Consider the following 22,607-nt stretch of genomic DNA (forward strand, 5'->3'; position numbering starts at 1 on the left):
TGCGGCTCTTGGAATTCAGCCCTAAAACCGCTGCCCAATTTAGCTTTCTCCTGAATCCGATTGACTTCCTGGAAGCCCACTTTATATTTGATGATGCCTGGTGACTCTTCTCGTGTATCCTTTGCTACCAGGAAATATGGAGACACTGAAGAATAATATTTACCCTGAAGTCTTGAACTGAAGTAGACTGGTGGTTTTGGATGAGGGGAAATTTTCGTTTTAGTTCACTTAGGATCTGGGATGTTAAGAAAGTACAGTATCATTCTCCGAAAGCACATTGACATGTTTCCTCAGAGCTCAGGGTGACTCAGTGATCAGTGTTATTGTCTTGTTCTCAGTCTCATGTTACAGAGCAAGTTTAGGATCTGACTAGGAAAAAATTGCAGTTCACTAAGTTACTGTATCTGCTGTCCAGGTAGTAAAAGTCTCATATTCTTAAGTGACATGATAAAAGAGAATTAAGGGAAAACGTATGGTTACAAAATGTACCATTTCTGAAGAACTAGCATGAGACAGAATAATCAACTGTGTAGTTCTGTTCTGCTTTGGATCAGAACTACATTGCCAGGGCAGCAAGCTCCTGGAGAGTGGACATTGATTTTCCCAGGTGGAAAAGCATGTTATAGATAGCAGGTTGATACTACTGAGAACCTTCAGTATATTAGTTGTAGATGGGTTACTCTTGAAGACCTGATACATAGTACAACATCCACACACATATCCCACAAATGCACATTAGCTTTAGTCACTTATTTCTGAATTTCCATGTCCCAACTGTGATAGTTGATGTTTTAAAGCTTCTTAGATTACGTTGTAATGTCCTCACGCAATACAATTTTTATTTTTTTTTAATGAACTCCAATAATTTGGAATTTCCCCTGAGTTCTTTCCATAGTGGGGAAGTTTTTTCCAAAAGGCTTTGGGGTGGAGCTGCAGTGGATGGGAACTTGCTGAAGGTCTGACCTGAAGGAAATCACCACTGGCGTCACCAATTAGAGAAAGCAGGAGAGTTGGGAGTAAGGGATGACAACAGGTCCAGGGAAAACAGGACTAAAATAGTTGAAAAAGCAAAGTGTGTGGCAGGTTATGGGAAAGGGAGGTGCTCCTATGTTTCTTAAGATAGTAACCTGAGAAGGAAAGAGACTAGGAGTAGTTGAGTGGATTTATTTTAAATAGTAAGGATATAATTAAATAGTAATAGTAGAATGGGTAGGAGTAGGAAAAAATGAATGATGAAACAATATATACATATCAGTGTGCTGCAGGTGGGCACTGAAGAATTTTTAATACTAAGTGAGTCTTATGGGATTTTATGGTAAAGGCATGTGGTTATGCAGCTAATTGTAAATAAAGAAGAAAACCTGTCATAAGGAGTAGGGTTGTTGTTGATAGGCTTCTCTTTAAAGTAGATACTGTGATGAGGTTTATGAAATGAGAGAAGACAGCTGCACTGACTGTACTAGAATCTTTATCATGACTTTACATTATCTGAAGAGAGATTAAAAACAACCATGACAATAAAAGCTCTGCATCATTAGCTCCTTGCTCTCCTTTCTAGGAAATCCCTGAAAAACCAGATGGCACAAGTTGCTCAAAAGACATGAAAGGGTTTTCCTCAATCCAACTAGCAAAAGGAAGTATGGAAGTAATTATTGGATTCAGATCAGTTAAAAAATGAGGCTGTCCTTAAGAGTGAGACCCTTGGTTGGAAGACTCCATATAAGGAAAAAAATTTAAGTGGTTGTCAGTGGCTAACCCTCAGGATATGAAGTGTGTTGTGGGAACCATAAACCTGTTGGCAGGCAGGGTGTGGAGAGAGATTACTCTCATGTTCATCTCAGATATCTCACAGTTACTGAAGCTCTTCATTACTCCTGGTCAGAGTGGAGTGATATAGAAATCCTGACTACCCTTAACCCTTAAATATGAGGGTGAAGGTCAGAGAGATGGGGCTGAGGGAAGTAGGAATTCTTATAACTAATGATGGTAATTCTGGAGTCTGATAGTGTTAATACAGAAAGAGAGATACATATAAGAAGGAGCATATAAAAAGGGAATTGAAAGCTGACACACCATAGCTAGGAATACACTTGACCCTTTTGCCACCCAAACCACATGGCTGGCATTTTAATCACTACTTTACTAAATGGTAGAAAGCAATTACAGTAAGTGCTCAACTTAATCACTTTGCATCCATACACATGGGCCCATGGGGCTTCTCTTATATATTCCATTACACAAAGTGTTTGCCTTGAAGAAATAGGCTTCCTGCAAGGGCTTGTAGGTGCCTTTTCTACTCAATTTCTGGATTGTTAAGTTCATGGTTCTTGATTTCTGCTATCTGCTTTTAAGAAGGAAAAGGTCAGCTTAAGTTTTGTATACTGCAGGAAGTTTGTTTTATCCATTTGGGAAATCAACATTATATCTTTATGGGGACTAGAGGTTGTGGAGAACTCATTCTCCACAATTCCAACCCCTGGTGATCTCATTCCAGTGAGTAAAACCTAAGGTCAGTGAATTGTAAATAGATTAAAACAAACTGTAACCCAGGATTTTATTGCTGTTGTGTTAGGTGGCTTCATTTTATGACTGGCTCCAGAGTGTGCCTTTCTCCTATCCCATATCAAGCTGATTTGCAAATTCACACAATTGGACCCAAGGAGGGCATTATTGATGACTCGGGATAAACTCATCACCACTCCTGGAAAATATAATTCATGGATCCATTTCTATTAAAAAATATTTAGTAGCATTTTTATAGAAAGGAGATTGGCATATTACCTGAAAAAAGATTCATGCCACGTTTTGTTTAAAATTCTGTTTCATTATTTAGCAGTCACACTTCAGTAGGTCAGGCTATAATTAGCTTCTTCTTGGCCCTTGGAATGTCTCCTTTACTTCTGCTTTACAAAGACTGAAGATGACTTATTCACAAATATCTGTGAGCATTAAGAAAAAAGGGCCCAATTCTTGAACAGTGCCGGTTGCCTTATGAAACACACCTGCATGAAAGAGTTCTCATCCCTCTTCCAGAATCACTTTTTGCAATCTTCTTCCCACCCAATTCATCCATTCAAAGTTTCTTGATTTCACTTTTCAATTGAGGCATAACTGTAATTGGGAAGGTTTCATTTGCTCCTCCACACATCCCTATACTGTCTTAGTTGATCTTATTTCATCTTAGGATTCTGGGTTCCTCCTCTCCTCTAATACTTACTGTATGGCCTTGTAGTGACCTAGATTCCTATCTGCATCCTTACTTTATAATTTATATGGGAGACGATTGCTTTTACTCATCATCCCCAGTCAAATGGTTCAAGTTAATGGATAGTCTCAGGACATCTCACACAGATAGTAGTTAACATTGAGAACTTATGATATGCCATCCACCATTCTTAATGTTGCACACATATTAATTCCTTTAAACTTTACAGTAACCTATGATGTATATATTGTTAATATTCTCACTTTATAGATGTAAAAATAAGGCACAATGAAGTTTAGTAATGTGTTAGAAGTCTCCTGGTTGGAAAATAGAAGAGTAGGATCAATTTCTAAAAGGAAAGGGTACAAAGTAGGTAAAAATAACAGGTGTGCAGTACATATTCAATAGAAGAGATTACCCAGATTATCTGATGATGATTTGGAAGGTTTGAAAGATATGTTTCTAAGAAATGTTCATTAATAATTATACTTCATGAACTGGATGTTTGTGCTGATATTTGGAATTTCATCCCTTAGTATCTTATATATAAAGTCCTTTAGCTTGGCTTTTTTTTTCTTCCATTCAAGGAAAAAATCAGCCAAATTATTTCCTCCTCAATTTAGGCTCTAATTGACAGTCATAAATCTATGTGAAATAATATTATTTTTGAGAACTGATATGAAATGGCCTAGATTTCAAAAGTAGATGCTGCAGAAGACTGAAAACCCGTATTTTGGGACAATGAAGAAAACAGGGGAGGGGCACAGCTATCTGATCAGAATCAAATCTGGAACACTGCCACCTAGTGGTTTGAGTCAGCCATCTGCCCCCACACCTTCACAGACACATGTTGGTGAGAATAGAGGACCTTTGCTCTGACTTCATTCCCTCACCCAGATATCCTAGTAACAAATTATTCTTGCATCATTTTAAGGTCACCTAACCATGTTTTAAAAAATGACAATACAAGAAAGCAAGTAGAACTGGGAAATAGAAGGTGAACACAAAGGAGACATCACCACAAGGCAGAAAACAGCAGAACAGTCGTGTAAGTGACTGATGGAGAGAAGTGAAAAGATCAGCAGTGGTGAAAATTAAAAATGACTGGTAAAAGAGAAAATGAAAAAAAAAGTGTTGCAAAGAGGAGAGGAGACAGCATAAAGGAAAAAAAGCATTTTTGTTTCTTTTAAAGCAAGAGTAGAAGACAAAACTTTGAACTATTTGTGGAGTTGTGAAATCACCAAACATAAAAAGGCAGAGAGAAAACACCAGTAGAGATAAAGAAAGATGAAAGTAAGTGGACAAGCTAAGAAACGAGTCCTGTGGGAGAGGGTTTGAGGTTTTGTTTTAAATAATAAAATCAGGGTGTTATGTTATTTGTTTCTGTATAATATTATCAAAACTGTCCCATAGCTTACATATGGCAACTCAGTATCCTTGCCATTTTTCTCCTCTTATGTAATACCAGTAATCTTTTTGATCTTTTTCCTTGCTTCATGTAAGTAGTTTTTGTTTTTGAAAATTTGTTTATGAGAGAGAGAGAGAGAGATAGAGAGAATCTCCTGTCTGCAGGTTCACTTCCCAAAAGCCTTCAGCAGCTAGATCTTGGCCAAAATGAGGCCAGGAGTGTGGAACTCACTCTAGGTTTCCCACGTGGGTATCATGGACTCAACTACTTGAACCACCACCTGCTGCCTCCCACAGTGTGTATTACTAGAAAGCTAGAATTGAAAGTGGAGCTGGGACTTAAAGCCAAGCACTCTGAAATGGGATGCAGGCATCCCAAGCAGCGCCTTAACTGCTAGGCCAAACACCCATCCCCAGTTAAAGTGGTTCTAACTGCCTTTTCTCCCTTGAGATACTTTTGAACTTACATCTGGAATCATGTGGATATAATGTACTCCAAACAAAAAATTTATTTAGGGAATTTTATCACAAAACTCATATTGGGTAGCCATACCTTAGTGATATGCATTCAGGTTTTTATTGATGTTCAGATATTGCCAGAATTCAAATCAGGGTTACCAATGTATAAAATAACAGCAACAACAATGATACATTATGCATATCCCATTTCATGGTTTAGAAAGCACTTTAAGGTACATGATCTTCTTTTGTTCTTTGGACAACAATGTTTGAAAGACAGGGCTTTCAAACCATCTACCCATTTGACGGATATGGCATTAAACTCTTGAAATGTATCTAAATTTTTCATAGAGGACCCAGTCATCAGACTGCAATTCTGGCAGATAACCTTCTATTAAGATCCTCTCTATTTGGACTGGCGCCATGATGTAGTGAGTAAAGCTACTGCCTGCAGTGCCAGCATCCCACATTGGTGCCAGTTCGAATCCTGGCTGCTCCAGTTCCAATCTAGCTCCCTATTAGTGCACCTTGGAAAGCAGAAGAAGATGACCCAAGTCCCTGGACCCTGCTACCATGTGGGAGACTGGAACAAGCTCTTGTTCCTGGCTTTGGCCTAGCTGGAGAGTGAGTGAACCAGTGAATGGAAGATATCTCTTTTCCTCTCCTTCTCTCTCTATAACTCTACCTTTCAAATAAATAAATCTTAAAAAAACAGCTCCCTACTCTCGTGGAGAGAAGAAAAAGCTGCCTTTCTTTGTTCCAAAGTCATAATGGAATTTAAAGATGGTGTGCACAGAACTGGAGAGGAGGCACCTACGTCCCTTCTTAATGTTAATTCTTGGGGAGGCAAATCATTCCCTTTCCCTTGAATAATCTCATACTCTAAAAGTTTTCTGGCCATAGGCAAAGAAAGTATTTTTTTTTAAGATATAATATTAATTTTACTTGAAAGTCAGTTACACAGAGAGAGAAGGAGAGGCAGAGAGGTCTTCCATCTGCTGGTTCACTTCCCAATTGGCTGCAGCAGCCGGAGCTGCACCGATCCAAAGCCAGGAGCCAGGAGCTTCTTTTGGGTCTCCCACACGGTTGCAGGGGCCCAAGAGCTTAGGCCATCTTCTACTGCTTTCCCAGGCCATAGCAGGGAGCTGGATTGGGCATGGAGCAGCCAGGACCTGAACCGGCGCTCCTATGGGATGCCAGCACTGCAGGCAGCAGCTTTACCCACTACACCACAGTGCCGGCCCCAAGAAAGTTTTTAAAATTTATTTATTTATTTATTTTGAACCAGTTACACAGGAGAGAGAGAGAGAGACAGATCTTCCATCTGCTGTTCTACTTCCCAGATGACTGCAACAGCAGGGACAAGGCCAGGCTGAAGCCAGGAGCTAGGAATTTATTCTGCGTCTCTCACATGGCTGGCAGAGGTCCAAACACATGGACCATCAATTAGCAGGAAGCTGGATCGGAAGTGGAGCAGCCTGGACTCAAACTAACATACCCACACGAGGTGCTGGCATCACAGGTGGCAGATTTACCCACTGTACCACAAACTGGCCCCATATGCAAAGGAATTAATTGACAAGTTTTTTTTTTTCCTTCCATAGATTTTGTTTTGCATTTCCATGCTGAGTATTACTTCCTGTGGTGACACATGTGAATGTACCTACAAATAAAAATGAATCATTTAAAATATGTTTAAATGCTTCATCTGTACTGAGTCCTGCAGGGAGTAAAAAATGAGCAAGATATCTTCCCTGATACCATTGAATGTTGAAATTGTACTTTAGGGGCCGGCGCCATGGCTCACTTGGTTAATCCTCCACCTGTGGTGCCAGCATCCGATATGGGCGCCAGGTTCTAGTCCCGGCTGCTCCTCTTCCAGTGTAGCTCTCTGCTGTGGCCCGGGAGTGCAGTGGAGGATGGCCCAAGTGCTTGGGCTCCTACACCCGCGTGGGAAACCAGGAGGAGGTACCTGGCTCCTGACTTTGGATTGGCACAGCGCCGGCCGTAGTGGCCATTTGGCGGGGGTGAACCAAAGGAAGGAAGACCTTTCTCTCTGTCTCTCTCTCTCTCACTGTCTAACTCTGTCAAAAAAAAAAAAAAAAAAAAAAAAAAAAATTGTACTTTAGAAGTCTTCTTTCCGTACTATATTCAGTGAGTAATTATCTGATATCAGCTGTGTATCAGGTTCTGCACTAAGAACTGAGAATTGAAGGTAGATACCACCTTGTCCTCATGGGACATGCCCTGTTAATAATACTTGTGTCTCTGTATTACAGGAGCTACTCATAATAGCCTGTGGGCAATTCTGACTATTTCTCAGACTTAATTTTTTCCTTAGTTAAAAGTATTTCTTGTAGCAACCCCTTCTTTGGGTGGACCTCTCCTAACTTGAAATCTAGGACATTTATTTGGGTTTTCAAAAAGAATGCAGCTTGACTTCTAACAACTTGTTTTCAGCCTGAACTAGAAAAAAGTGACCTAGTTGATCAAATTTACCTAAAATGAGAGGAAATGGTGATATACATTGGTAGGAAAATGACCAGTTCAACTTTACTTTCTCAGGTTCAGTGGTGTTGAGTGCTTCAAGATTTAGTCCAGTGTCCTAATTCTGTAGATAAAGAAAACTGTTTCATAGATAGAAAGTAACAGACAAAGGACAGATTGGTAAATTCCATCAATCTAGGTAAGAATGGTTCATGACTCACTTTGATTAGTAGCTGTGAAAATTGCGAAAGGGGATAGAAATGAGAGATTATGAATGTAAAATTTGCAGTCGTGGCAATGGATTATGATGAACAAAGGAGAGGGAGGAGTGGAGCATACTCTGAGATTTTTGGAGCTTGGTACCCTTAACAGAAATATGCACTGCAGAAGGAATAGATATTTGAGAATAGATTGCAAGCATATAGGTAGTACAGAGCTGTGTGACCCGACCACTTAAAAGTAAGGGAAAGAAGTCAGCAAAGCATCCTGGTGAATCTAAGCAGAGATTGTGATTGTGGGGCCAGGGACCTCAGTCTCTGCCAACTCAAGGTCAAGAACATGTATTAATAAGCATGTGGGCTCTGGCAGGGCTGAAGAGGGTGGAGAGATTACTGAAGGTACACTCAGAGAGGAGAAATGGAGGAAAGATGGAGTTCGTTCTTCAGTCTTGCCGCTGGGACTAAGCTGATTTTTGGTGAGAGGGCATGCAAAACCCATCCTCGAAGAGAAGCAGGAAAAAGAACAAGTGATGAACTTTCATTGCAGTTAGAGTGTTCAGCCCATTACTGGAAACTCAGTAATATTTTAGGGAGTGAAAGAAGCTCTCTTTAGAGCAGGTGGTCTTCTAGTAGTGGATGGAGACAAGAACCAGTACAGGTAAATTATTATTACTGCTATTAATGTGGTTGATTTTTGGTACAGTAGGCTGGTAAATAACAAGGACATCCGAAAGATAAACTATACAAAATGTAAACAACACAAAATGTGTCAGAACAGAAATTTAAAACTTTAAATAAAATAAAATGGATTCTGACCAATAGAACTCAATGTAATTTGGACATACCTAAAGAAATATGCTAATTAAAAACAGATTATTTATCCATGGAAACCTGGAGGGTAGAACTAATAACCTTCATTTATTGAAAGACTGCTAAATGCCAGGAACCATGATAAATGTTTCACATAATCATCTTATTAATCCTTGGAGCAATTATGGATATTCCTTTTGTATTTTTTATGTGAGAAAATAGACTAGGAAGAAAAGAAAGGTCACTCAGAGCTGAAATTCAAACTCAGATATTCAAGGTCATTCAGAGCTGAAGTTCAAACTCAGATTTATCATACTCTTAAGGTCTATGTCAATGACAGGAAGTGTAAGTCACATATTTCATGGTCCCATAATCAAAATTATCCTTATTATGAAGATATAATTGCCAACATATATAAGTCTAAATACACTGAATATTCAAAAATATGATCATGCCCCATTTTTAGGATTCTGTGGTCACCAGGCAACCTCCTGAATACAATTTTGTTTCTCATGTAGGTATCCTACTAGTAGGCAGGGCAACATAACTCTTCTGTACATTATAGTTTATATCCTTACTTATAAATTTCTTGGAATGCAGACATTGAGTTTATGGAAGCTGAAGTTGACTCCATTAGTGAATACAAACTCATTTTTAGTTGGTTTGAAAATCAGGGGCTGGTGTTGTGGCATAGTGGGTTAAGCCACTGCCTGCAACACTGGCAACCCATATTAGCACTGTGTCAATGTTCGGCTATTCCACTTACATTCCAGCTCCCTGCAAATGTGCCTGGGAAAGCAGTGAAAACTGGCCCAAGTCCTTGGTCCCTGTACCCATGTGGGAACCTGAATGAAGCTCCTAGCTTTTGCCTTCAGCCTGTTTAAACCCTGGTCATTGTAGCCATTTGGGGAGTGAACCAGCATGTGGAAGATTCTCATTCATTCATTCTCTCTCTCTCTCTCTCTCTCTCTCTCTCTCTCTCCCCCTTTATGTCTGTAATTCTACCTTTCAACTTAATAAATAAGTACTTTAAAAAGTAATAAAATAAATTAAAATCATGTAACATAGTGGGAGCCAAAGCAGTGGCATCCCATGAGAATTTTAGGGGGCAACCAAGTGATACCATTGTTCATTTGCTTATCTTTTTATTCTTCATGATGTATATACCAGACTGGCACTCGATCAGTCATTAGAGATGTAGTGCTGCAAGACAAATTTTTTGTCCTAAACACTTGGTATACTTTAAAGAAATAGAGACTTAGAACAAACCATTGTACAAATAATTAACTTTTGCTATTGTTCTAAGCGCTATAAAGAACTGCAGGGCATGATGGAGGCATGGATTAAGTGGCCTTATTTGATGTGGGGAATCAGAGAATTTCCCTGTTGATACATAGTTTCATTACCTTTTGAGTACTAATTCTGTTCTTAGACCTCAATAGATTGTTTTTGGAGATGTTGGTTTTTAATTGGTGGCATTAGTTGAAAATGACCACCAGCAAGTAGTCTAAAGTAAGTTTCTGGGAGTTGGGAGAGAGAGTGAGTAAGCTAGGAAGGAGTGCTGATGTGGTGGCTGAGTGCAGATAGAAAGATGTAAAAACATACTTTGAGACATCTATACTAAAAAGGCAGGAGGAAATTAAGAAATTGAAGAAAGATAAAAAATAATAAAATTGAGGGAGTGCTAGCAAAATTTAGAATCACAGTATTTAAGACAGGAAGATTTAAAAATATTGTGAATTGATATATAAAATTATACATATTTCTAGGGAACCATGTGATATTCAACACATATATGCATTGCATAATACTTAAATCAGGGTAAAGACATACGTGATCTTGAACAGTTTTCCTTTCTTTATTGAGAAAACATTCAAAATCCTTTTTTGCTAATGTTTAAATTATATATATATATGACACATTGTCTTTATTTGTACTCACCCTACTGTAAAATAGAACACCAGAACTTGTTTTCTCCTAGCCTGATGGTCCCTCCCCTACTCCCTCTCATTCTACTTTCTGCACCATAGTCTTTGATAAACACCATTCTACCCTCAACTTTGGCAAAGTCACCGTTGTTTAGATTCCACATATGAGTGAGATCATGTGGTCCTTATATTTCAGTGCTTGGCTTATTTCACTCAACATAATGACCTGCAGTTCCATCCCAGATGTCACACATGACAAACTTTCAACTTTTTTATAGCTGAATAGTATTCCACTTTGTATATATGTCATAGTTTCTCTACTAATCTGTCAATTGATGGACATTTAGGCTGTTTTAACTTCTTAGTTATTCTAAATTTTGCTTCAGTAAACATGGGAACGTGGATAAGGTTTAAAGGAGGAAGGAAATGTTTTTACCAGGATTAAAAGCTATGGCCAAGTGAAATAGATTGAGTACAAAAACTGAAGATTATGGCAGAGACTAATAATGAGCTAATATAAAGTTATTTATTCTGTCATTGATGAATGCAATGAATTGAAGCAAATGAATTGATGATTTTTGACTATATACATTGTTACCAAGTTAAAGAATTATAAATTCCCACCTCTTTTGCATCTTGGTTTGGCTATGTGAGTAGTTCTAACCAACTAGATAAAGAATTATTTTTGAGTAGTACCTCCATTAAGGACTCTTAGAAAAGAAGAATCATTTCTTCTTACTTTTTTAATTCACCTATCTGTTGCGAATGTTGATTATGTTCTTTGGCAATTATTTTGGGCCCTACAATCTGTAGACCATGTTCTAGCATTGCCAGTACCTTACAGAAGTGCTACATTTCTCCGTGTTCCTGTATCCTAAGTAAAGGAATTAGTAGATTAGAGGAGAGAACATCAATAAAAGTTTTGAGGTATGGAGAATGGTGAAATATTTAAGGAGAAAATGGTAGCCTTTCTTCAATTTTTCTGACCAAATAGCGATAACATTACTTGTTTTCCTTTATTGTAAAAATATAATACAGATATGGAACCTTACTATGAGACTAGTATTAACATTTTGTGCAATATTTACTTAGGAAAAGGCAATAGGTTTGGAATAAGAAAATGAGATAGAAGCCATATATAATATAGACTATTTGTATGGGTTTATCCTGAGAGACGTACACAGAGAAGATGAATATGAACATGAACGAGAGACTGACAGAGTAGCTACTTTGCTTTGACAGCTTTTCTGATTTGGTTTCAGGTCTTCTGCACTTCAAGACATACTCATCAAAGATTTTTTAAAAACATTTTTTAAAAATTTCTTTAAATTTGTATTTGAAAGGCAGAGAGATAGAGATCTTCCATTTGCTGATTCACTCCCCAAATGCCTACAACTTCTTGGGCTGGGCCATGCAAAAGCCAAGAGCCAGGAATTCATTCTGAGTCTCCCATGTGAGTGGCAGGGAAGTGGCAGATATGCAACTACTTGAACCATCACATGCTGGCCCCCAGGCTGTGCATTAGCAGGGAGGTAGAACTGGAAGTGGAGCTGGCACTGCAGCTCAAGCACTCCAGTATGGAATGCCTGCCCCCACCGAAGACACTCTGAGGCATCTTTTAACTCACACGACAGAAAGCCTCTTTATTCAGGATAGTTATCCCATGAAGTTCTTCTGTGGAAAAAGAGCAAGTTCACTTAATCTCTGAATGGCCTGATTTCAGTTTTGTGACAGTTGTTAGTAGTCCTGAAGAGGTTTGGAGGTTCTTAGGGGACCTAGTAGGGTGGGGATATGCAAATGTCTAGAAATGAAAATTTGGCACTTAAGGTTTTTGGACAAATGTAATGTGCTTTAGGCTGTACTTAGAGGTAATGATGGATATGGTAAAAATGTTCCCAAGTTCAGACCTCAAACAATGAAAGCATAATGAGCAGAAAAGAAAAAAGAATACATTCTTAATTTTAAAATAATCATAAGCTTGGTAGAGAGATGTAAAATATACACCTATGTACCTAAATCTAAATGAACAGCATAGATCATAAACACTGTGAGATTCAAAGGAGAGAGTAATTAGTGCTGGGCTATTGTAATATGGCCAACTTGAGGTCAGCTTTTCCACTGACTCCTTGTGTGATGTGACCATTAAAGTCACATGCTACCTCCACTGCAGTTTCCACCGCTGTCAAATGATCGCTTTGTGTTAGATTCATTAATTCATTCAAAACACACATTTTAAGTGCCCACTATAATGCACAGGACTAGGAATAGCAAATAAATAAAAGATGTGGTTGTTGTTCACAAGGAATTTACAGCCTAGGAGGAGAGATGGCTATGCACATAAACAGCAGTCTTCTAAAGAATAATCACAATGGTGGCTCTGAACCAAGGACAATGGGAGACAACTAAGCTGACGATAGGTAAGGGAAAATCCCACTGAGACCATGCTTGGATGAATAGGAGTTGCTGGGTGAATCAGGTAATGATGGAACTTTCCAGAGAGGAAAGAATTGTAGAGATCTTTTTGCCTATGTCTTGTGTGGCATTGACATTTTTCTTTGTTTTGTTTGGAGGAGGAGGAAGGGAGTGAACAAATGTAGGGTAGGAGTGTGGGGATGACTTAATGAAGATAAGATAGAAAGAAGTAATTTCCTGGGCTTCTTCAAGCCCCTAAAATCTATTCAAAATGAATTCTGTGAAGGAGAACACATGAAAAAGCACACAATGAAAACCTCCTTTGCCTCCTCTGTTTCTGTCTTGCACAAGGTCTTAGAAAGGCAGCAAAGATAGTATAATATGAAGGTATTTCAAAAAGGTTTCTGGAAAATAAAAGATAATTTGAAGTTCACATATAGGAAGGGTCTTCAAAAAGTTCATGAAAAATACATTTTATGAAAAAAACTATACACGAATTTTAAGACTGTGCACAAAATAATGTTATTTGTATCATTTTTAAAAGTTGTTTTATTGATTTGAAAGGCAGAGACAGAGAATGAGACACAGCACTCTCCTCTATTGGTTCCCCTTTTAAATGCCCTTGATGCGTAGGGATGGCCTAGGCTGAAGGTGGAAGCCTGGAATTCAGTCCTGATCTCCCACTTGGGTGATAGGGACCAAACGGCATGATCCATCACCTGCTGCCTCGTAGAGTGGATGTTAGCCAGAAGCAGGGACCAGGAGTGGAGACAGAGCTCAAACTTAGGCACTCTGTTATGGGATGTGGGCATCCTGAGCAACAGCTTAACTGCTGTGCTAAATGCTTGTCCCTAGTTGTAAGATCTTAAAAAATGTTAAATATTTTTGGGGGGATTTTGTCTTCTCATCTGTAGAAAGGAAATAATAACAACAATTACTTCCTGATGTGAGAATTAAACTTACTAAATGCATAGAGTGGTTAGAACCAGCCTGGTATAAAATATCATCAAAGAGTTAGCTGTTGATACCTGTATTTCCATAGAGTGGTTTCTGCCCAGGAGAGGAAATGGTGATGTGATTGTTTATTGGTGAGTAACTTGGAGGTGCTTTCCTGTCCAGAGCATTCCACAGGAGTGGCTTAGAATCCACTCATTTAGTCACAATATGTAAGTATCACAAGACTGTCTTCCAGGTTCTGAGAAATATATAGTACAATAATTCCAATCCATGGGGTAGGTTTAAATAGCAAATGAATGGGAATTCAGAGTAGTTCGAAGTGTCTGCTTCCCGGCAAGCTGTGGAAGGGTGTATTGACAGACGTCCCTCAGGGACTGGAGTCAGGATTTGTCTTTGCTGGTCTGAGCAGCCCCTTTGCATTTACAACTGTTCTTCCCCTCTCTCTGTGCTTTTACAGGAAAATCTGAGCCAACTCTCTGGGATGCTGGATCAGAGTCAGGGCTGAGAAAGTCCCCTACACTGGGTGCCGTCAACAGAAAAGATATTTTTAAACACAAACAATTTCCCAGGCATCCATGAAAAGCAACAATAGACTTCTCTAAAATGAGTCTTGGTGAGGAGCTGTTCTCGTTCTGTGACTTTCATGTCACTTGGACACTTTGGTGCTGAGAAATGCTTATTTGCCTGTCGACGTCACTGCATGGACACTTCTCCTTGGAATGACATAATGGCATCAGTGCTAGTCCCTGGCACTGCTCACCATCTAACGGCAGTGATTTTTCAAAAACAATAAAGAAATCTACGTTTGGTGTCTTTTTTTCTCTCTTGATTATACTGCAGGCACAACCTGTGTGGGGAAACAATATCCCAGATCATACTGAAGGTTCGCCCAGATGGAACATTAGTGGGAGGAGTTGCCAGCTACTTCCCTGCCAACTTGTTAGTGCTGGAGACATTATTCTCTTGTTTTGCCAGTTTAATAGAGGATCAGTCGGAAAGATTCTTTGTAGGCTCAGCAACATAATTATTATCTATGGTCTCTGTATTAACTGTGAGAAAACACCATGGTCTGAATCTGCCTCATTTCAAATGCCAAGCTGTGCCCACATTCAGCCCACAACCAAACCTGAAAACTCAGGATACCCTAAGCATTGCTACTACTGGCATCATGGCGGATGGTAAGTGCATGCTTGTTCAAGCCGTGCTATTGAAATCATTGCTGTACCATTTCTGTTTTTTTGTTCTATTCCCATGACCCTCTCTAACATCAGTGCTCTTGCAATTCAAAATTATTAAAAAGGTAAAAATCTGTGTCACATTTAGTTCTGGTACTCAATCCAGAAGTACCAAGCCCCTTCAAATTTGGAAAACAAACTCCTTAACAGATGGGCCACATAAAGTTTACAACATGTGCAGTGTGGGAGGTAGTATAGCTCTGGGCAAGAAACAGAAGACTGGAAATTTGGGAGCTTGGAGATTTTGCATTTGCTCTTGTTTTGTGCTTGTAGGCAGATTGAATAAGCTTCTGTCCTTCATTTCTCTCACATGACTCGATACCTTAATCTTGTAAGAGAGTAACAAGAAATCAGGCAAACATTTTTCTTACTATGAAACAGCATCAAAATATGGGTTTCTACTACTAATGTTGTGTGAAATTGGTATGAAATTGTTAATAGCATGTGGCTGCAGGATCTAGAAAATTCCACAATGTAATTTTAGATAGTTTCATTCACTGAGGACAGGTGTATAGCTGGAAAGCTGTCATTACTGTTGGAAAGGATGTTGATAGACTTGAACATATCGTTGAAAAATTTTTGGATTGAGATTTCCAAATGTGCACCTGCCATGTACCTCTTAAGTGGCTTTTAGAAACCTAAGAGATTGGAAAACTTCAGAACTGAATTATTATGACATGAAATCTGATAGTAATCTAATAACAATGTTCTCAACATAGATTATTATCTCTTCTATTTGGGGTAACTATTTTAAAACATAAACGTCAGGGCTGGTGTCATGGTATAGTGGGTAAAGCTGCTGCCTGGGATGCCAACATCCCGTATGGGTGGCAAATTGTGTCCTGGCTGCTCACTTCTGATCCAGCTCCCTGCTAATGGTCTGAGAAAAGCAGCAGAAAATGATCCAAGTACTTGGGCCCCTGCCACCCATGTGGGAGACCTGGATGAAGCTCCTGGCCTTTGCGGTTGCTTGCACTTGCGGGAGTGATCTAGCAGATGAAAACCCTCTCTCTCTCTCTTTCTCTCTCTCTCTGTCTCTGTCTTTCTTTCACTCTTTGTAACTCTTTCAAATAAGTAAATAAAATCTTTAAACATAAAAGAAACACAGAAAATCCCATTCATGTCTAAGACCCACCACAGCCCTGATAGTTGAGAATCTTTGAACATAAAGCAAAAAACTTCTATATTGAAAGATTTTCCTACCTGGATCCAATGACCAGTCATACCTATAAGTACATGAATTAGTAACAAAGTTTTTGACTAAATTGAGATTGACTGAAATTCCAAAGCCAAGGAGTTAAATACTGTATAGAAGTCATCATTTAAGAGAGAGGTTAGGCTTAAGAGAAGATCAGAGAGGGAGGGATGAATGTCAAGAAGAGGAATCCATGATTCAGTCACAAGGAGAAGTAGAAAAGAAGTTATTGAGAGTAATAATAGGAGTCCTGAAAGTGAAAGTAAAAAGACAAATTTAGCAGTGTGAATAGACGAAGATCTCTGCAGGGTTAAAATATATCTGCTACCTCCCTTATAGAATCTCATATTTTGATTCCTTTTTTGCACTGGTTCCAGTCTCTAACCCATTTTCTAATCTGATTCAAAGTGAATTATGATTCTGCCCTCTATATAGTAGCCCGGTAATACTGCTTTGTCTCCTAGGATCAGATAACAAGCATTGTCTTATATAAGCTGATTCTGGCAGAACTCTGTCCAGTAGAACTTTGCTCCACTAATCTGATTGCTGATTGCTTATTGCTTTGTATGTACACTGACCTTTTGTCCTTATTGGGACACAACAAATTCCTTCCTATCTGGGATCTTCATGTATGTTTTTATTTGTCTGGAAAACTCTCCCCTAGTTTCTGTCTACTTTCTCTGCTACCACTATTGAGCCTGTACATTCTGGTCATCTCGTGTATCACAGATGATATGTCATTACTCAAGGAGGATTTCTCTGACCATCTGTGCTAAATTATGTGTCGTTGTTATTCTGACACGGTTCCCTACATTTTCTTGGTAACATTAGTCATAACTTTATATTATTTAAATTCTACAGTATTGTGCTTCTTACGGGCAGCCTGTTTTGTTCATCATCTAATGAAGTGCTAGAATACAGTATATGCTCAATAAGTAGTTCTTGAAGTAACAAATGAGTGTATTATAGGTGTTCAGAGACCCACAAAATTAAGATAAAAGAATAGAGATGATTTTTCCTCATTAAAAATTTTTAGTGTGCCACTTCTATGCCACACATACTAGTTAATGTTATTGTTGTAAGTGCTTTGGAAGACACAAAGACAAAGTACATGATTGGAAAAGATACATCAAAAATATGTAATAATTGGCAAAATGAATTGACCAGTGTAATTGAGGCAGTACAACCATAAGCAACTGGTTTTGGTTCCTACATCTAGGCAAGACTGATCACTGGGGATGCACTTAAACTGGGTCTGAAACCTAACTAGGAGGTCAGCAGTACAGTGTTCTAAACACTGAATTTTTGACTTAGATCGTAGCCTCCACCTTTTAAACTGATTTCCCTTCTATTCCATCTATGATATACTTGTTGGGGAGGAGCAAGGGAAGCAAAACATATGTTTCAGCTCACTAACCACAGATGACTGGATTTAAATTTACACCCTGACCCAAGATAGTCTGATCCACCTCTGTCTTTATGGGATTGGTATTTTTGACTTCAAATTCTAGATGATCAGTGGCAGGTGGTAGATCTCTTAGGATGTGTTAACTTGGAGTTTAACATGACCATTCAAAAGGTCTTCAAAAGTTCATGCATGGAAAATGTGTATCATGAAAGAACTGTGTAAATTTAAAAGCAGGTTTTGCACCAAAATAAACATCTTTTAATTGCGGTGACTGTTCCTCCCCACCACCGGAGAATTAGGCAGGCTGCCCGCAGCTTGCCTTGACCTAGGAGGGGAAGTGCGCCACCTGCCACTCAGCCTTCCCCAAACCCAGGGGACAATCAGGCGTGGTGTAGAGCCCAGTTGAAGTAGGGTCTCACTTTATTGTAAAAGGGAGATGTATATATAGCTGAGGTACAGAGCAGCGGCTGGTACAGAGCAGATGATCGGATGTGGGCAAGGGGTGTGGTGTTGTGATGCAAAAGGGTCTTAGCCACTCCTATTATACCACCTTAAGGATCCTTAGGCAGAAGTGCCCTGGGGCTGGGGTGTTTGCTACCAGGGATCTGAAACTTAAAGACAGGTTTTCAAATTCCAGGCAGGCTCAGGAATTTCCTCTAGGCCTCTCAGGATTCAGCGTCCCCCACATTTAATCCCATTTTTTACATCAGCTTTTAAAATTCTCTTTGTTTTCTATTCTGGCATGAGAGTGGAGAGACAGGGAAAGCTGACTAGGTATAAAGAAAAGAATGGAGAACATAAGGATGTAAGAAGTATAGATGGAGAGAAAAGGATACAGATGGAGATATAGATGGCGGGTGGTGAGAGGGGTTGTTATGGTTTTCTAGATTCCATTCTCAGCATCTGTCAGACCAACTTTATCTCCTTTGTTTAAGCTAGATTGGATGTGTGTCTATTATTTTTAACTGTAGAAAGCCCTAATGAAGACAGATGAAGGCCTGCACTGGCTGCGGCTCACTAGGCTAATCCTCTGCCTGCAGCACCAGCACCCCAGGTTCTAGTTCCGGTTGGGGCGCTGGTTCTGTCCTGGTTGCTCCTCTTCCAGGCCAGCTCTCTGCTGTGGCCCGGGAGGGCAGTGGAGGATGGCCCAAGTCCTTGGGCCCTGCACCCGCATGGGAGATCAGGAGGAAGCACCTGGCTCCTGGCTTCAGATCTGTGCAGCGCCGGCCATAGTGGCCATTTGGGGGTAAACCAACGGAAGGAAGACCTTTCTCTCTGTCTATCTCTCTCTCACTGTCTAACTCTGCCTGTCAAAAAAAAAAAAAAAAAAAAAAAAAAAACCAAAACAAAACAGATGAAAAGGTGAGGACAGAAATTATAAAGGAAAAAATAACAAGTCAATGTGTAGAAGAGAGCATAGTTTATGTAGAGATATCTGTACATTTTTTATTTTATGAGTCTGTTTTTGAATACTAAGAAAATTAATATTGATAGAAATCTGTTTATTATGAAAAATCTGCTTATGTATTATGAAAAATGGAAATTAAAATATAACATATTGAGTGAATTATGTTTCCTAAGAGGAAGTAGTATGAAAAGTTGTTGAAAGCACTGGAATTGAAGTTGTACCTGCCAGCTGGGTTGTAGTCTTTGATTTGCCACTGACTAGTTATGCACTACTTCTTAAGTTACTTAACCGCTCCAGGCCTCTACTGGTAAAAGCAAAAGTACATGAGTCTATAGGTATGTCAAAATCAAAACAGCTACATCCTCTGAAAAATTCTAACCTCTGCTTTCTTTTTAATTCCCAAATTCTCCATTATTGTGTGCTGGCTCAGCTTTTAAGTCTTGTGTTAAGTTCTATCTGGGATGAATAAGTCATGGTCCATGAATATCTCACAGAAAGAAAGAAATGGGATGAGAGAGTCATGGAAATGAATTGTGATGCAGAGTTGTTTGCTGTCATGATGTGGCAATTTTCCAAAGAACTATTTAATTTTTTTGTGGGATCAGCATATGATAGTGGGGAAAGGATTTAGAGAGGAAGCAACACTTGAAGTGGCCCATAAGAAATGGTTGTTCTGTGCTGAGGAAAGGTAGGGACTTGTGCCAGGTACTGACTCATTACCTCTTTGATCCAAATTCTCCCTTCAGTGCCTATTTACTCTCTTCAGTGCCTGTCATAGTGGAGATAGGTCTTTTAGTAATGTTCCTTTGCCAGCTGGAAGGATGCTAGGTTTTATCAGTGATAGGAGCTGGAGAAAGGTTGCAAGAGGAAAAGGTTTTGTGACCCAGTTCTGGGGTGCTTGATGAATAGGAGCTCCTCATGGCTTCTCCATCTTTGGGCTTCTATGTAGTACAGAAAAAACAGCAGCACCCAGAAGCAAAAGCTATCCTGCAGCCATTGCCTTTGGGTCCTTTCGTAGCAGAGTGCCTCTCGTGGGACACCTTCCTAAGAACAGCTTCTCCAGCAAGGTCTCAAGAGTGACTTTCCCCCATTTCTTCCATCATGACACGACAGGACTTTCATCATTGAGCCCTGTCCAACAAAGCCTGAACACACAAGATATTTAGGAAAGAGGGAAGAGTACATCTCGTGAAATGCAGATGGTGGTGGGAGAAAGGCAGGATTTGATCCTGGGTAGGCAGTCTGAGGCTGAGGAATGAAGAGCTGTGTTTGCTGCTGTTTCAAGGATTTCAAGCTGGGAGTGACAAGTTTGCTTCTGTGCCTTAGAGGGAGTCACTCTGTGGGTGTTGTGGCACAGCAGGTTCAGGTGTTGCTTGTGATGCCCACATCCCATAGAGTGCCTTTTGAACACAGCTCTTCTACTTCCATTCCATATTCCTGCTTCTGCATCCTGGGAGGCAATGGATGATGGCTCAAGTGCTTGGGCCACTGCCATCCAGTGGGGAGACTTGGATGGGGTTTATAACTCCTAGTTTTGGCCCAACTCAGTCTTGACTATTATGGGCATTTGGGTATGAATCAGTGGATGAAGGAGATTGCTCTCTGTTTCTCTCTGTGGCTCTGCCTTTCAAGTAGATGAAATAATTTTTTTAAAGATTTATTTATTTATTTATTGGAAAGTCAGAGTTACACAGAGAGAGGAGAGGCAGAGAGAGAGAGAGGTCTTCCATCCGATGGTTCATTCCCCAATTGGCTACAGCAACCGGAGCTGCACCGGTCCGAAGCCAGGAGCCAGGAGTTTCTTCCAGGTCTCCCACGTGGGGACAGAAGCCCAAGGACATGGGCCATCTTCTACTGCTTTCCCAGGCCATAGCTAAGAACTGGATCAGAAGAGGAGCAGCTAGGTCTCGAACCGGCACCCATATGGGATGCCGGTGCTTCAGGCCAGAGCATTAACTCACTGCACCACAGCGCTGGTCCCAGAAAATAAATTTAAAAAATGAAAGAGTAACTCTGAAAGCATGATGGAAGATGAATGATTGTAGAAAGGAGAAACTGGAGGTAAGGTGATAATTTTTTTGAATGGGGATATTATAATCCAGGAGAGGGGCTGGTATTAAAGCACTGACAGTGACATATGGAGAGAGAGAAAAAAAAGTCAAAGGAGGTAGAATTGACAAAACTTGATGACCGTATTTAAAGAGAGATGGAAGATAATGTGCTATTAATGACTTTCTAGACTTGAGATTCCCCATTTGGATGACTTAGTAATAGTGATTTCATACACAAACAGGAAGAGAGGTTTTTTGGGAATAGGAAAGAAATACTTTTTGTTTGTTGGTTTCAGATTTTTAAAGTTTTATTTGTTTATTTGAAAGTCAGAGTTAGAGGGAGAGACAGAGAAAGATGGAGATCTCTTATCTACTGGTTCACTCCCAGATGGCCCCAATAGCCAAGCCATTGCCACACTATGCCAAGCCAAAGCCAGACATGTTCCACCTGGGTGACAGGGCCCACACACTTGAGTATCTACTATTGTTTTTACCAGGCTGTTAACAGGGACTTGGATCAGAAGTGGAGCAATCTCAATACAAACAGGCACCCATATGGGATGCTGGTATTGTAGACGGTGGCTTTACCCACTACACCACAATGCCGGCCCCGGGTTGTATTATTTTAAAAGAAGAAAAATGATGATCAGTCTCTCTGTGTCAAATATACTGGTAAGCCAGTGTCAAACTGAATAGTTATTCATCTGCTCTCTAAAAGTTGAAAATATTTAAGACAGATATTTACTCCTGCAGTAGGTCTGTTCCTGGCCACGTTTCCTCAGTGCATGCTAGCCTTTAGATTCCCCCAAGGACTTTGGGAATTTCTTCTTAGAACATCTCATAGATGATAAATCCCTAATATATAGATGTCACTGAACATTCTCCTGTTTTAGAACACTTGTATTTTAGCAGAATAAAAAGGAGCATTCCTGATGATTAAAAGGCCACGAATCATACTCATTTTCAGCGAAATACTCAGACTTTGGGTTTTATCCTGTCATTTCAGAAAGCATTTCTCTGGAGGCATATTAATTCTGCTAGATATCTGCATTTCCAGAAGGCTCTGTTCATTCCCTGAGTCATTTGTCTGGTAATGATTGGAACTGTGGTACCTTCAAGCAATCGAAGGCCTCGAGCAGAGAACTCTGAAAGAACAATATGTGTGCATAGGCTGTGGCAGAGCCCTCTGCATATTGCACCTGCTGAGTCTGACAGATCCACTTCTGCTGCTTGGGTGCTGGACACTGCCTGTTGCCGAGGAGGGCAGCTGACAGGCAGGCAATGAAGCCTCTAAAGATTGGCTTAGGTTATCATCACCAGGCAGTTATGGCATTGTAAGCTAGCAGATGCCATGGGAACATAATAGTGTGGGCTGTGCAGAGCCTCATCAAAATGCTACTTTCTGTGATGCAGCAGAAATGTAGAAA

General features: G+C 39.8%; 1 long non-coding RNA gene across 3 annotated transcripts in view; it reads left to right on the plus strand.

Moving 5' to 3' along the window:
• The window catches only part of LOC149123564 (uncharacterized), a 144,216-nt gene extending 128,992 nt beyond the window's left edge, over nucleotides 1–15,224 (plus strand). For all 3 annotated transcript variants that reach the window (XR_016217163.1, XR_016217165.1, XR_016217162.1), the window contains one exon: nucleotides 14,341–15,224. This is a non-coding gene — a long non-coding RNA (uncharacterized LOC149123564). The remainder of the gene's footprint in view (nucleotides 1–14,340) is intronic.
• The last annotated feature ends 7,383 nt before the right edge of the window (nucleotides 15,225–22,607 follow it).

The sequence above is a fragment of the Oryctolagus cuniculus genome, chromosome 11, assembly GCF_051225735.1.
Source record: "Oryctolagus cuniculus isolate XC-2025 breed Fujian yellow rabbit chromosome 11, ASM5122573v1, whole genome shotgun sequence".
NCBI lineage: Eukaryota > Metazoa > Chordata > Mammalia > Lagomorpha > Leporidae > Oryctolagus > Oryctolagus cuniculus.